General features: G+C 41.3%; 1 long non-coding RNA gene across 1 annotated transcript; it reads right to left on the minus strand.

The window, feature by feature from the left end:
- Window positions 1-6,047: 6,047 nt before the first annotated feature.
- On the minus strand, window positions 6,048-11,791 carry LOC309658041. The gene is made up of 2 exons (XR_014262004.1): window positions 7,468-11,791; window positions 6,048-7,154 (listed from the first exon to the last, which is right to left on the minus strand). It is a non-coding gene; the product is annotated as an uncharacterized lncRNA (long non-coding RNA).
- Between the last annotated feature and the right edge of the window lie 2,211 nt (window positions 11,792-14,002).

The following is a 14,002-nucleotide window of genomic DNA, read 5'->3' on the forward strand; positions in this document are numbered from 1 at the left end:
GTCTCACCAGGCAAGTTTTACTCACCAGCCTGGACTGTGTCTACAGCTTCTAGATTTTAATGGGGGAAAAATTGAAATTAAGGCTTTTAGTGTTGATAAAGGGACCTGAAAGTATCTAGTCTACCCCCTTTCCTTCCAAGAAGTGAAAGAGGAAGCTGGCTTGCCCAAGGTCGCATGCTTAGGGAGACCCAGAGCGAGAGTTCAGGACTTCCTGCAGCTTTGTGTATTTACCTGGGAATGGTTTCAATTTTGGGTGACCTGATTCAAGTCATTTAGCCACAAGGTGCCTTACTTGTCATATGTATACAATGGGTTCAGAGTTCCTTTTAACTTTCCCAGAAAAATATTTAATTTGGCTTTTAGCATCCTACATGCATGGCACACATGAGTGTGGCAGGACATAAAAGCCACATAGATTCCAAATAAATAGAACAAGGAATTTCTTGGAGATGATATATCTATTCTGTACTGTCTAATATTGTAGCTACTATCCACATTTGGATATTTAGATTTATATTTAAATTAATTGAAATTATCAATAAATACAATTCAGTTTCTCAGTCTTACTAGTCACATGTTAAGTGGTCAATAGCCATATATGGCTAACGGCTTCCCTATTGGACAGCCCGGATATAGAATGCTTCCATCATCATAGAAAGTTGTTATGGGTAGCATTGATGTGGTTGAAAATGCCTATTTTTGAGACCTTTCCTGTAGCCTTATATTGCTTTTTCTTCATGATAAACAGAATTAATCAGAACTACTTAATGGGCGAGAGTGGAGAATTAAAGCCAGGGGATGTTCAGTCTGAAAGTTAGATATGGAAGTGAGAAATTTCTATGTTAAAGGAAGGAACAAAATGCACCAAATGCAGGTGTTGAAGCAGAATGTGTTTCGTCGTAGAATGAAGCCCTTGTACTTCTAGGAGCAGACCCTGATATGTCATTGCTCTAAGCTTCATGCCGTTGCTGCATGTACAAGTGCACCCATGTACAAGGGCGTCCACGTACAGCTGTGGTGGATGGCCACTGGTGATGCCTGCCCAGCCTCCAGTCTGCCTTCCTTTGGTACCAGCTTTGGGGACCTTGCACTCCCCCACTCCACGCAGTCGCCATGGGAATCTCAATCTGAGCAGAATGACATAATATCGAAAATAGTTGAATTTGACTCATCCTTCTGGCGATTCTGAGGAGACCGTCCATTATTTTCCCAGCCTTACCCTGGTTTTCATCCTTCCTGAGATCTGGCTGCTCATCTTGCCCTTCCATTTGATATACTACCTCATTTCCTTCAAAAGAAGTTAAAAATTGTTTTCTTTCCTAAAGTTAGCCAGAAACATTTTGTTGCATTCAACCAAATAATCCAAACCAATATGATGTTGTTACTTGGATGTCATGGGGGAGGAAATGAGTATGTAACATGGGAGGGAAAGAGGGATTCTTCCAGGTGCAAAACAAAAATAAAAGAATGAAGGAAACCATAACAGCACAATGACTTTGAGTAGGTCATACAGAATTTGTGCTTAGTGAGCTGTTGTGAGAGAGAAAAAGGCGTCATCTCAATCCATTCATATTTGGTCTCAGAACAGGGAGGCAAACAGGGGGAGTACAAACTGCCCCATGGTTTGTACTCTGTGGCTATTATAGTCTCTGTACCACTGGGACTGTTCTCTCTCCATTTTTATGGATCTCACTTTAGTTCAGGACCTTAAACCCTCATACCCAGAGGGGTCCTGCGATGGTCTGATTGCCTTCCCTTCAGCCTGTCTCTTCTGTAAGTTTATCTACATACATCTCCAACCTATCACTCTCCCAGCATGTGGTTATAATTTTAAACTATGTCCTCTTCTGTGTACTCTGGAAAGCTCAGTGTTATAAGGTACTTTGGAACATTAACTGAACCAGACAGTAACAAAGTAGATTACTACCTTTAGGGTTGAAGTAGTTGGATGAAAAGTGTGGCGTCTGGGACTGCATATATGCAACATGGGGAGCTCTTAATGAAGGCTTTGGATCTACTAATGGCCACTGCTACTGCTTGGCTGAGAGTGGTTTATTTATCTTTCTGAAGGTCTTCACTGTCTTTTCCTGATTCCTTAGGCACTCTAAGTTTTACTGTATTTCTGTTGACTGCCAGCATATTTTCTAATGAGGGCAGAGGGGGTCTGCAGCGGCCTTGGTTGTTCATTTCCAATAAGCGGTTAGTGGCTGTAGCAGATGTTTCTGCATTTACACCAAGTGCAATAGAGTTTCATATCAGTAGCACACAGAGAGGGGAAACCTTCAAATTCATAGCACACCAGGGCCAGAGAAGGACATTTATAGCATTTACTTGAAATGCTGTGCAATCAAACTGCAGTGAGTTTTAGAGGGCACTGACACGTATGAATGCATTCTTAAGGAATTTTTGTGGGTTAGAAATGTTGGGTTGTGTACTGGAATCTCATGCTTAGTGACCCTCCACTTTTATAATTCGTAGCCTTTTCCCCCCCATCAATTACTAGCAAAAAAAAAAAAAAAAATTGTAACAACATAAACCAAACAAAAATCCTGCAGATAAAGAAAGAGGCTCACCATTTGAACACCAATTTAAACAAGCCATACTGCTATGCTTTTGTTGCCTTATTCCTATTGTTACTCTCTTACGCTTTACTAATTTTGAGGTCTAAACCAGTCATATGTGTTTTAACTTATGCTTTGTGAATTAACAGCCAAACTCAAATCAAGGTCATGAACATCAGTAAAAATGTAAACCAACAAAAATGGGAGGATTATTTATGCAGGACCACTTAAGATGAGGAGAAATTACTCATCATTATTTGAGATTTCCAAAATGAGAGAGTACCCGCAAATAATCAACATGGTAATATGTTATTTTGAAAGCTCAATATCAATATGTGTGATTTAGCTCTAATCACTACTTGAATAAAAGAGGAAACAAAAATGATAAACATAATTTAGGGCAGAAGCCCTTGATTCCATGATAGAAACCCACCCCTTAGGACAGTGTTATTCATGTCATCAGATGAAGGCTATGGGCTTCCAACGCCCAGATCTTCACTTCTGGTAGGCTGTATTTCTTACGTGTCAAATCTGTGACTGGAAGACGGCTGATCACAGACTGTAGTTATATGAATTTTTGGTGCTGAGAACATCTGATGGCATTGGACAAGGACAGCTGCAATATAACGTAATGTTCCTGTCCTCCATTTCATGCTCTACCTGATTTTTTTCTCTCTCCTTGTAACATTGATTGATTCGGTAACGTAGAATGTTTGCTTTCCAGCTGGCAGATCTAATTGTAAATAAACAGCTGCTAGCTGCATTTAGACAGTGGATGATGTTGGCAGGTACAAGAGCACGGTGTGCAGGGTGATTTAAGGCCTGTGCAGTGGAGCACGTGGGAGGCTGGGGAGGGAGGCGCAGGCGGGAGGCCTTCAGGTACAAAGTCCTCTGTGGCTCAGAATAACCTCGAGGCTAAGTTTTTACACTTCAATGTAAAATAAGGACTGGTACGTGGATTGTGAGGGCCTGTGATGGCCAAGGTCAAGGTCATGGAATAAATATGAGAAAAATATAGGCCCTCTGTTTTCCAGGAGTCTTTTGTGTTTTTGAAGAATGAAATCAGATATTAGACTAATTATTGAGGATTGTTTCCCTGGACAAGGTAGATGTAAAAATTCTGAATGAAAACTGCAAGAAGATGAATATGTGGAGGGGAATTCTTCCTGGTCTATGAGATGCTGTGAGAACAGTAACAGCAGCAATAACAAAAATGCCAGGACCTCCATGCACGCCATTGCCCTGGTTATTGTCACGTCTGGGCCTAGATCAACCCCAGCATCCTCACGTATGGGACACTTAGCACAGGGCAACAGTGTCCTTCCCGAGACACTTAGTTTTTTGCAGTCTGAACAACAGCACTTGTAAGCCTAGGAAGGAACTTTGCAAGTATCAGCCACCATCCTTTGTGTGAGCCAGAGTTGTAGCGTCGCTGGTCACTGGAGCCTAAGATCTATAGTGATTGTCCTTTTGTTTTCTCTCACATGAGGACCTCACTTGGCCGGTGCCTTCCCGTCACTGTTGTCATCAATCTGAGTCCCCTCCTTCTTGAGTGGATGTGCCCCTTTCCATGGCTCAGAACAATCTTAAGCATGCCTCGTTTTACCTGGAGGGGGAGTAGGGTCTTGGACTGTTAAAAGATGGATGTTGGCGTGGAAGGGGACTTCTCCGGGGCTAGCTAAGGAGGGACCAAGGAGTGGCTGAATGGAGCCAGGTCAAGGTGTCCCTCTGACCCAGGACAAAGGTAGGCCACTCTTCCCCATTACAGAACTAAGGATGTGACATGTGCTTAAAACAAGGAAAAATCTCAGCTGTCTGACTGGACCAGCAGCGGGAATGAGTGAATGAGTGGAGAGGTGGGTAGGCACAAAGTACCTGGTGGCATCAGAAAGTTACGGCATCTCCCAGTACCGACCTTCAGTTGCTTCCTAGCCCTGTGGAGTGAAGACAGGCTCTGGGCAGATCGGCAGCACAGTCGTGACCCGGAGGCTGGGAGGTGACCTAGGAGCGCTCCTGTTTTCTTTCTGGTTTCTCCTCGGTTTTTGTCATAGACTCTCCCTCTTTCTTGCACTTTACATCAGAATATTCTGGTTGTTTTATGTTCTTTTTTTTCTTCCTCTCTCCCTCTACTGATTTTCCGTTTGTTTATTTTTTGTTACAAACAATGTTTAGGTCTTTGCAAACTTTCCTCTAGTCTTTTTGTTCTTACCTGTCTCAACAGAGGCCCTATCCTCCTTCAAGTCCGACTTCCTGTTCATATCTGCTCTCAGGCATTCACAAAGCATATTGACGTGTTAAAAGTCAGCTGACAACTCTCCCTGGAGGGAAACGGTTTTCTTCCCTAAAACGCTTTATACGCGGGAAGGGGAAGGTGAGGTAGCTCATTGGTTATCTCATTTAATCGTCAAACCCCCCAACGAGGCATTTACCTACCTTTACCTGCATTTAACAGCAGGACAGTCTAGGCTGGGAGACTTAGTAACTTGCCAGTGGCTACAGAGCGGATAATGAAACAACCTGGATTGATTTTAATCTGTTGGGCTCCAAAGGCCACATTCGCTCCACTACTCGTGGGGCGTGGTTCAGATGCTTTCCAGATGCAGAATGTCTTGCCACGTCCAGCCCTCTCAAGGTCCAGAGAAGCAGTATTCACAGGCATGGAGAAGGAGGACAGATTAAACTATAAACGTGCATCATATTCTAGTTTATAAAATGCTGTTGGCCTGGCCTCAATTTATTCTCCTTCTGAAACAGCCTGAAGATCCGTGATGACGAGGATTTGAATCCATAATCTGAGTTTACTTAACAAGATAATTAAATATTTAAAGTCAGTTCATTTAGAGGCTAGAAGGGATTAGAGATAACACACACATAGATTTCCGTCCCTATGTTAGTATGCACAGCAGCACATTGTTCATTTTGGTTATAGCTGTTTTGCAGTTCTCATATCTGCATTTGCCATGGCAATTAGGACTGGAGGGAGCTTGTGGTGTCCTTGGAACGGAGAGAGAAGAGAAATTATGATACTAAATAATACAAAATGGGCCTAGTCCTCACTGCAGTAGAAACCACTCAGAAAAGTTAATTAAACTCAGGAAACAGGCTACAAGATAATTAAGTTTTGGCCTAATTTTACACCGCAGGCGTTCTATATTGTTTTTGCAAGGGTCCAAAGGAACATGTGATAGAAAATCTCCAGGTTGTGGGCTTGATTCATAAAGGATCATTATCTGTAGTTAAATGGCCAGATAAAATGGTAATGTGTGGGCAGCAAATTGTGTTTTGTAAGTTAAAATTGATCGTTGTGCTACACATAGAAGACGTTCATAATTTTTTTAAATTATCAGAAGTGAGAGTTGTCAGTATATCTTGTGTAGGAAATGATAAATGTATAAGCCCCAAATCCAAGGCATATGACATTGTGTTTTCTAAACTAATGGCAAATAATCAACTTCTTAATGTATTGTGTGAGCTTGGGTATAGATATATTTTATTTTATTTTTATTTATTTTTTAAATTTATTTTTGGCTGTATTGTGTCTTTGTTGCTGCACGCGGGCTTTCTCTAGTTGCGGTGAGCATCGTTGCGGTGCACGGGCTTCTCATTGTGGTGGCTTCTCTTGTTGCAGAGCACGGGCTCTAGGTGCACGGGTTCAGTAGTTGTGGCTCACGGGCTTACTTGCTCCTCGGCATGTGGGATCTTCCCAGACCAGGGCTCGAACTCATGTCCCCTGCGTTGGCAGGCGGATTCTTAACCACTGCGCCACCAGGGAAGTCCCACCTTGGGTATATTTTAAACCCAAAGGCTGGAGGCAGCCTTGATCACTACCTTATTACCTCGTGTATAACAGAATAAGAAAAAAACCTGTCACAAGTCAAGAGCCAATTCATCATGTCTCCTTGGTCTGTCCCCATGGGAGGAGAGGATGAGGGGATGTTTGCTTCCTGACTGAACTTGCTTGTCACAAAGTCCTGCTGGGAGTTAGTTACTCAGTATGCTGTGGCCTTCAAGGGCGTTGCTAATTGATTACATTTTCAACTGTCCAGTATCTATTCTAGTTTTCTTATGCCATTGTGAACTCAGCACTCCTTTTGGACAAAGTAGGGAATTTATTTAAAAATTGACCTGGGATTTACCTTGCTCCTTTCATCTATATTTTTTTCTTTGCCTTAAAAAAAGATTATCCTGTAGGACAGGAGGAAAATAAACCAAAATCTATCTGTTGGCTGCCACAATGAATCAAGTCAATTTTATTTCTCATTTACTCTTTCTGGGATGTTCTGAGTTAAGACAACTTGCCTTTGGTTAAATTTGATCAGTGGCCGTTCTTAACGCTCAATGCTATGCTATTTCCCCTGCTGGCTGACCCCAAAAGGGACTTTCCAGGGTTCCTTCTTTCATTGTGTATAGTTTTACTGACATTTTGCTGGTGACCTGGAATTTCCAAATGCATTGGAAGGTAAAGAAGTCAGTAGGACTAGACATATCATGGTGATCACTCTGTAATGTTTAGAAATATCAAATCACTATGTTGTGTGCCTGTAACTAACAGTATTGTAGGTTAAGTATACTTCAATTTAAAAATATGTAGGGCTTCCCTTGTGGCGCAGTGGTTGAGAATCTGCCTGCCAATGCAGGGGACACGGGTTCGAGCCCTGGTCTGGGAAGATCCCACATGCCGCGGAGCAACTAGGCCCGTGAGCCACAACTACTGAGCCTGCGCGTCTGGAGCCTGTGCTCCGCAACAAGAGAGGCCACGACAGTGAGAGGCCCGCGCACCGTGATGAAGAGTGGCCCCCGCTCGCCGCAACTGGAGAAAGCCCTCGCACAGAAACGAAGACCCAACACAGCCAAAAATAAAAATAATAAATAAATAATAAATAAAAATTTAAAAAAAAATGTAGACATTGGGAGGAAGTGCATCAAAATGCTAATGATGGTTACCTCTAGAGGGTGGGGATTATGGGTGATGTTATTTTTTACTTTATGCTTTTATGTATTTCTAGTTGTCTGTGTTGAACAGGTATTGTTTGTAAAGTTAGAAATAAAACAATAAATGTCATTAAAAATGAAAAAAAAGAAGTCACCAGGGCAAAACAGGATGTCAAATGAGATATTTCCTACTATCTTATAATTTTGGTTTAAAAGCCCAAAGCTGAGGGCAATTGGCACTGAAGTGGCCCCATCTTCTATAGTGGGTGACAGGGAATGATCAGACCTACACCCCTTTTAATATTTATTAAGAAGGGGATTTGACTCTGCTGCCCAGTCAGGCTCTGGAAGTGAAGATCAGAGTTCATTGAAGGAGATCATCTATTTGCATCATTTACATCATGAGCTACCCCATCCATTCAAACCGCTGATCTGGATAAGGAGTAAAGAGAGAGTTAAAGGAATGGTTAAATTTCCCCATTCTTAGAAAACCATTTCAGATGGAATTAGAGAAGTTACTGAGGAGGAGATCCATGGCTGTTGTAGCATACCTAGTTTATTACGGTGGATAATTACACTCCCTGAACCTACATACCTGCTGCCTGTTTAAATGAGATCCGCAAGATGGGATCTAATAGCGTCTAATCCAAGAGACTTCAGGACATTGGCCCCTTAGAATGTCAATGTGAGTTGGAAAGCTGGTCCCATGGAATGGCGGCTGGATTTTAAGAACCAAAATTAATTTAATGATAGCTCATTGTACTTAATGCATTTATTAGGTAGGTAGTTTGTGCCAGGCACTGTTCCAAGCACTTTATATGTACAAACTTATTTAGTGCTCAAAAAGAATTCATGATTTAAGTATTATCCCCACTTTAATTGAGAAAATGGTGACTCCATCAAGATTACACAGCTGGCAGGCAGCTGAGCTTCTAACCCGGACACCATTCTACCTCTTGCTGTGCTAAAAGCATTCTGATTGCCTCAGCTGCACAGTCTGCATCAGAGAGGTGGCTCAGTCACTGTGTGTTGGACCCCAAGTGACAAGAGGCCGAATGCTTCCTGTCACTGATGAAGCGGTGGCTTCGAGATGACAGCTGTCTTGCCAGGGCCCTGAGGTGGGGGAAGTGGAGTGCCTTAACCCCAGGCTTGACTCCAGGTGATCTGGCCCTTGCCCATCTTTTCTAGAACACTGGACCTCATACCCATGTTTGAATCCATTGGTCATGGGACAATATAGCATGTTCTCCTTTGGAAAATTACTAAACAAAGGTTTAGAAGCACCTGGAAAGGCCAGGAAAGCCTGACAAATTCTGAAGGAAATATAGAATATTTTTATTGGCAGGTTGGAGGGTAAGGTGATGAGCCCAGGAAAATAGGTACTTTTAATCCCCCAAGTGAGAAAAACAGAGCCATTAGTTTTCCTGACATAATTATCTTTTCACCTGTTCAAGTCATGGAGAATGGCAGCTACTGTGTCAGAATGGACCCAAGTAATTTAAAACAGTTGTGAGTGGCAGTACTAGAACTTACACTGCTTACCATTATTTAGGCAGTTATCTGGAGAGTACATGCAAAATAATATAGAGTACTGGAGGTAATTGGAGAGACCCCTAATATCATTGAAGATCTGAAAGATGCCATGTAGGCAACTCTTTTGCTTTTCAACTTCTCCTTGTGGTCATTTTAAATAGTTTTGAGAGACTAACTATAAATTGCTGCTGATGTAATGAAATTGTTCCTACCGTTGTTAACACAGGACTTGAGACTGTTTCAATTTTGGAAAAGATATCCAATATGCCCTGTAATATTAGTAACAGGTTTGGCCTGTGCATTTATTTCTACATCTGTATGTAAAAAAAATCACCAGTGGCAATTTACATCTACCTGCACAGGATAGTAATATATTTTCACTGTCTTGCCCCAAGGGTGTGTAAATTTTCTTGCTCTCTGTCACACTGTTGATAAAAGGGATTTTAAATCACATGGAAACTTGAAAGCTTTGCTTTCACCTATTACAGAGATGATGTTTTAATTAGGGGAAACAGGGGAGCTGTTTTCTGTGCTTTCTCCTTCTTTATTGAGTTTATGACCTTCAGGGGATGGGGGAGTAAATATAAGGAAGCTCATGAACCCTTGCCCGTAGTCACCTCCTTGGGCATTCCACTATTTGTAGCTTAGAGAAAAACACCCCCTTAGACTAAAACCAAACTTCTCTGCCTTAAACCTCCCTCTTATAATTACAAATTACTGTACCTTTCATAACAAGACTTTTATTGTTAGCGGTGGGCTCGGAAAGGGGGAAACCAGTAGGATTTTCCTGTTTCCTTATTAGGAAGAGGCATTGGCCCCAGCCACTCATGCAGCAAAGTGATTTGAATACTGTATAGAAGTAGGGCATCCCCTCTTTATTGATTTGTAGCTGTTTCTGCTTGTTTTATATTCTTTTGGTAATGCCTAAAAATGTCTGTTATTGTGTTAGTGGTGCTGGGGTGGGATCCAGGAAGAGGTGTCAGTTCCTGAGCTCCTAGCAGTGACCGTCACTAAGGGACAGAAGCTGACTGCAACTTGTTAGGTGTATGGCCACAGCAGAGAAGCAGGCTTCCATGTGGGTGGGTGCGAAATGAATCTTGTGGTCTTAAATACATTAGAAGTACAACTTTTGGAAAGGGAAAGAGTTGAGGAGGCTAGACCATGTTATGACTTGGGGCAGGCACGTAAACCATCTGACTTGGTTTTGCAGAAAGGGGTGACCCCCAAATGCTGGAGGACTTGTGATAATCCAGTTGACTTGGGTCACATAATGGGTTTGGATTTTGAAAGGAAACTTAGATATTTCCTTGTTCACCTTCTATAGGTAGAAATGAAGGCCAAGAGAATTTAAAGTGATGGCCGAGTCAGGCTGCAAACAGCATCTCCTGACGGCTGGTCCAGTGCATTTCTGGTGACTCCTTTTGAATATCATCTATTAAGTCTCTTAAGTAATATCACTGAAAACATCAATCTATGTTGATAATTATTGACTGTTATGAAGAGTGAATAATCACAACTGTGTCTTCTAACAAAAATGTTGATATGATCACCCTTTAGTGGTGAGAGGTTGCATGGCATCTGGCCCAGACCTTCTGGGATAATACTCCAGCCCCACCCCTGACTACAGAGAGGTCTTAGCCTTCCTGGGTCTCAGTGACCTCTTCTGAAAGTGACATTTCCCCCTGCCAAGACAGTGTGTTATCAAACTCTAGGGTATTTGCCTATCTGATAAGTGAAAAGTGTTATCTTTATGTGGTTTTGACTTACATTTCTTTTATCATGAGTGAGATTGAACATTTAAAAAAATGCGTGAATTAAATAAAATAATATGTAGAACAGTAGAGTGTCAAGCACAAGGCAAGTGACTATTGTTAGCCAATATCATTCTTTACTATCTTATTTTATTTTAATGAATAATACGTTAACATGGATCAAAGATCCAAAGGTATAAAAGTATAGAGAGTGAAAAGTCTGCCTCCCCCTCTATCCACCAGCCATCCAGTTTTTTTTTTTTTAACATCTTTATTGGAGTGTAATTGCTTTACAGTGGTGTGTTAGTTTCTGCTTTACAACAAAGTGAATCAGCTATACATATATCCCCATATCTCCTCCCTCTTGCGTCTCCCTCCCACCCTCCCTATCCCACCCCTCTAGGTGGTCACAAAGCACCGAGCTGATCTCCCTGTGCTATGTCGGCCATCCAGTTTTGCTCCCCACTGGCAATTATTTTCATATAGCTCTTTCCAGTAATTTTATGTATGCTTAAACAAATGTGAATATATATCTTCCCTCTTTCTTTATCCAAATGGTAGCATACTGTACACAGTGTTCTGCCCTTGCTTTTATTTTTTTCACTTAATATGTCTTTGAGCTTATATACATATATGTAAAGAGGTTCTTATTCACTTCAATAGCTGTATCATGTAGAATGGATTTACCATAATTTATTTTACTTGACACCTGTTAATGCACATTTAAGTTAATACCAATCTTTTGCTATTTTTAGTTATATTGCAACAGATAACCTTGGATGTATGTTATCTGCATATATCTGTAGGATAAGTTTCTAGAAGTGGAATTACTGAGTTGAAGGGTATGTGCGTTTAAATTTTTGGTAGATTTTGCCAAATGGCCCTCCACAAGGGTTATATCTGTTTACAAAAAGTATTTGCAAATGATACGACCGATAAGGCATTAATATCCAACATACATGAACAGCTCATATAACTCAGCATCAAACAAGCAAACGTTCCAATTAAAAAATGGGCAGAGGACTTCCCTGGTGGCGCAGAGGTTGAGAATCCGCCTGCCAATGCAGGGGACACAGGTTCGAGCCCTGGTCCAGGAAGATTCCACATGCCATGGAGCAACTAAGCCCATGCACCACAACTACTGAGTCTGCGCTCTAGAGCCTGTGAGCTACAACTCCTGAGCCTGCATGGCATAACTACTGAAGCCCGCCCGCCTAGAGCCCATGCTCCGCAACAAGAGGAGCCACTGCAGTGAGAAGCCCACACACTGCAACGAAGAGTAGCCCCCGCTCGATGCAACTAGAGAAAAGCCCGCATGCAGCAATGAAGACCCAGTGCAGCCAAAAAATTAAAAAAAAAAAAATAAATTTATTAAAAAAAAATGGGCAGAAGAACTGAATAGACATTCTTCCAAAGGGAAATGCAGATGGCCAACAGGCATATGAAAAGATGCTCAACATCACTAATCATCAGAGAAGTGCAAATCAAAACCACAATGAGATATCACCTCACACCTTTCAGAATGGCTATCGTCAGAAAGAACACAAATAGCATATGTTGGAGAGGATGTGGAGACAAGAGAACACTTGTACTCTGTTGGTAGAATATAAGTTGGTGCAGCCACTGTAGAAAGCAGTATGGAGGTTCCTCAAAAAACCAAAAATAAAACTACTGTATGATCCAGCAATTCCACTTTGGGGTATATATCTGAAGAAAACAAGAACACTAGTTTGAAAAGATGCACCCCCAATGTTCATAGCAGCATTATTTACATGGCCAAGACACAGAAGCATCCTAAGCGTCCATCAACAGACAAATGGATAAAGAAGATGTGGAGGAATATTACATGGCCATAAAAAAGAATGAAATTTTGCCGTTTGCAGCAACATGGATGGACCTGGAGGGTATTATGCTTAGTGAAATAAGTCAGACAGAGACATACAAATACTGTATGATATCACTTATATGTGGAATCTAAAAAATACAACAAACTAGTGAATACAACTAAAGAGAAGAAGACTCACAGATATAGAGAACGAACTAGTGGTTTCAGTGGGAAGAGGGGAGGGGCAATACGGTGGTGGGCAGTGGGAGGTACAAACTGTTGTACTACATGGGGAACAGAGCCAATATTTTGTAATAACCAAAAGTGGAGTGTAACCTTTAAAAATTGTATAAAAATATATATGGAAGAAAAACAAGTAAATAAAAAAATACAAATTTTTGGTGTATAGTTTGTAATGCACATACTGTATTAACCAAGTGTAGGGACTTCCCTGGTGGTCCAGTGGTTAAGACTCCGTGCTTCCACTGCAGGGGTCGTGCATTCAATCCCTGGTCAGGGAACTGAGATCCCTCGTGCCACACGGTGCTGCCAAAAAAAACACAACACTATATTAGTCAAGCGTTTATGTATATAATTGGAAAATATACAGTTGACCCTTGAATAATGTGAAGGTTAGGGATGCCAAACCCCTGCACAGTCAAAAATCCATGTATAACTTTTGATTCCCCCCAAACTTTACTACGAATAGCCTACTGATGACCAGAAGCCTTACCAATACCATAAAAAATAAACACATATTTTGTATGTATTATATACTGTATTCTTAAAATAAAGTAAGCTAGAGAAAAGAAAATGTTATTAAGAAAATTGTAAGGAAGAGAAAATACATTTAGAGTACTGTACTGTGTTTATCGATAACATAAGTTTATGTCATCTGTTTACAAGATGAATCGTCTATCAGTACCTACGTCAGTATTGTCTTATATGATACAAAACACTGTGGATGTTATGTGTATTACTAACACTAGGCATCAAAAATGAAAAGGTAATATGAAAAAGAAATTCATATTTACTTACAGGTATAATGATTTGTACATTGATAATGAAGAAGCAGCAATGTGATTGTTTTATGGTAGCCCAGTGTGATAGAATTGCTTCATGGTGGCCTAGCCTATACACTAATGAATGACTTGTTAGACAGTTGTTACGGCATACAGTATTACATTAATATGCTTTTAAAAAAAATTTATTTATTTTTGGCTGCATTGGGTCTTTGTTGCTGCACATGGGCTTTCTCTAGTTGCGTTGAGCAGGGGCTACTCTTCGTTGTGGTGGGCGGGCTTCTCATTGGGGTGGCTTCTCTTGTTGTGGAGCATGGGCTCTAGGCGTGTGGGTTTCAGTATTGTGGCACGCAGGCTCAGTAGTTGTGGCTCATGGGC

This window comes from Balaenoptera physalus (assembly GCF_965194825.1).
Source record: "Balaenoptera physalus genome assembly, chromosome: 3".
Classification (NCBI taxonomy): domain Eukaryota; kingdom Metazoa; phylum Chordata; class Mammalia; order Artiodactyla; family Balaenopteridae; genus Balaenoptera; species Balaenoptera physalus.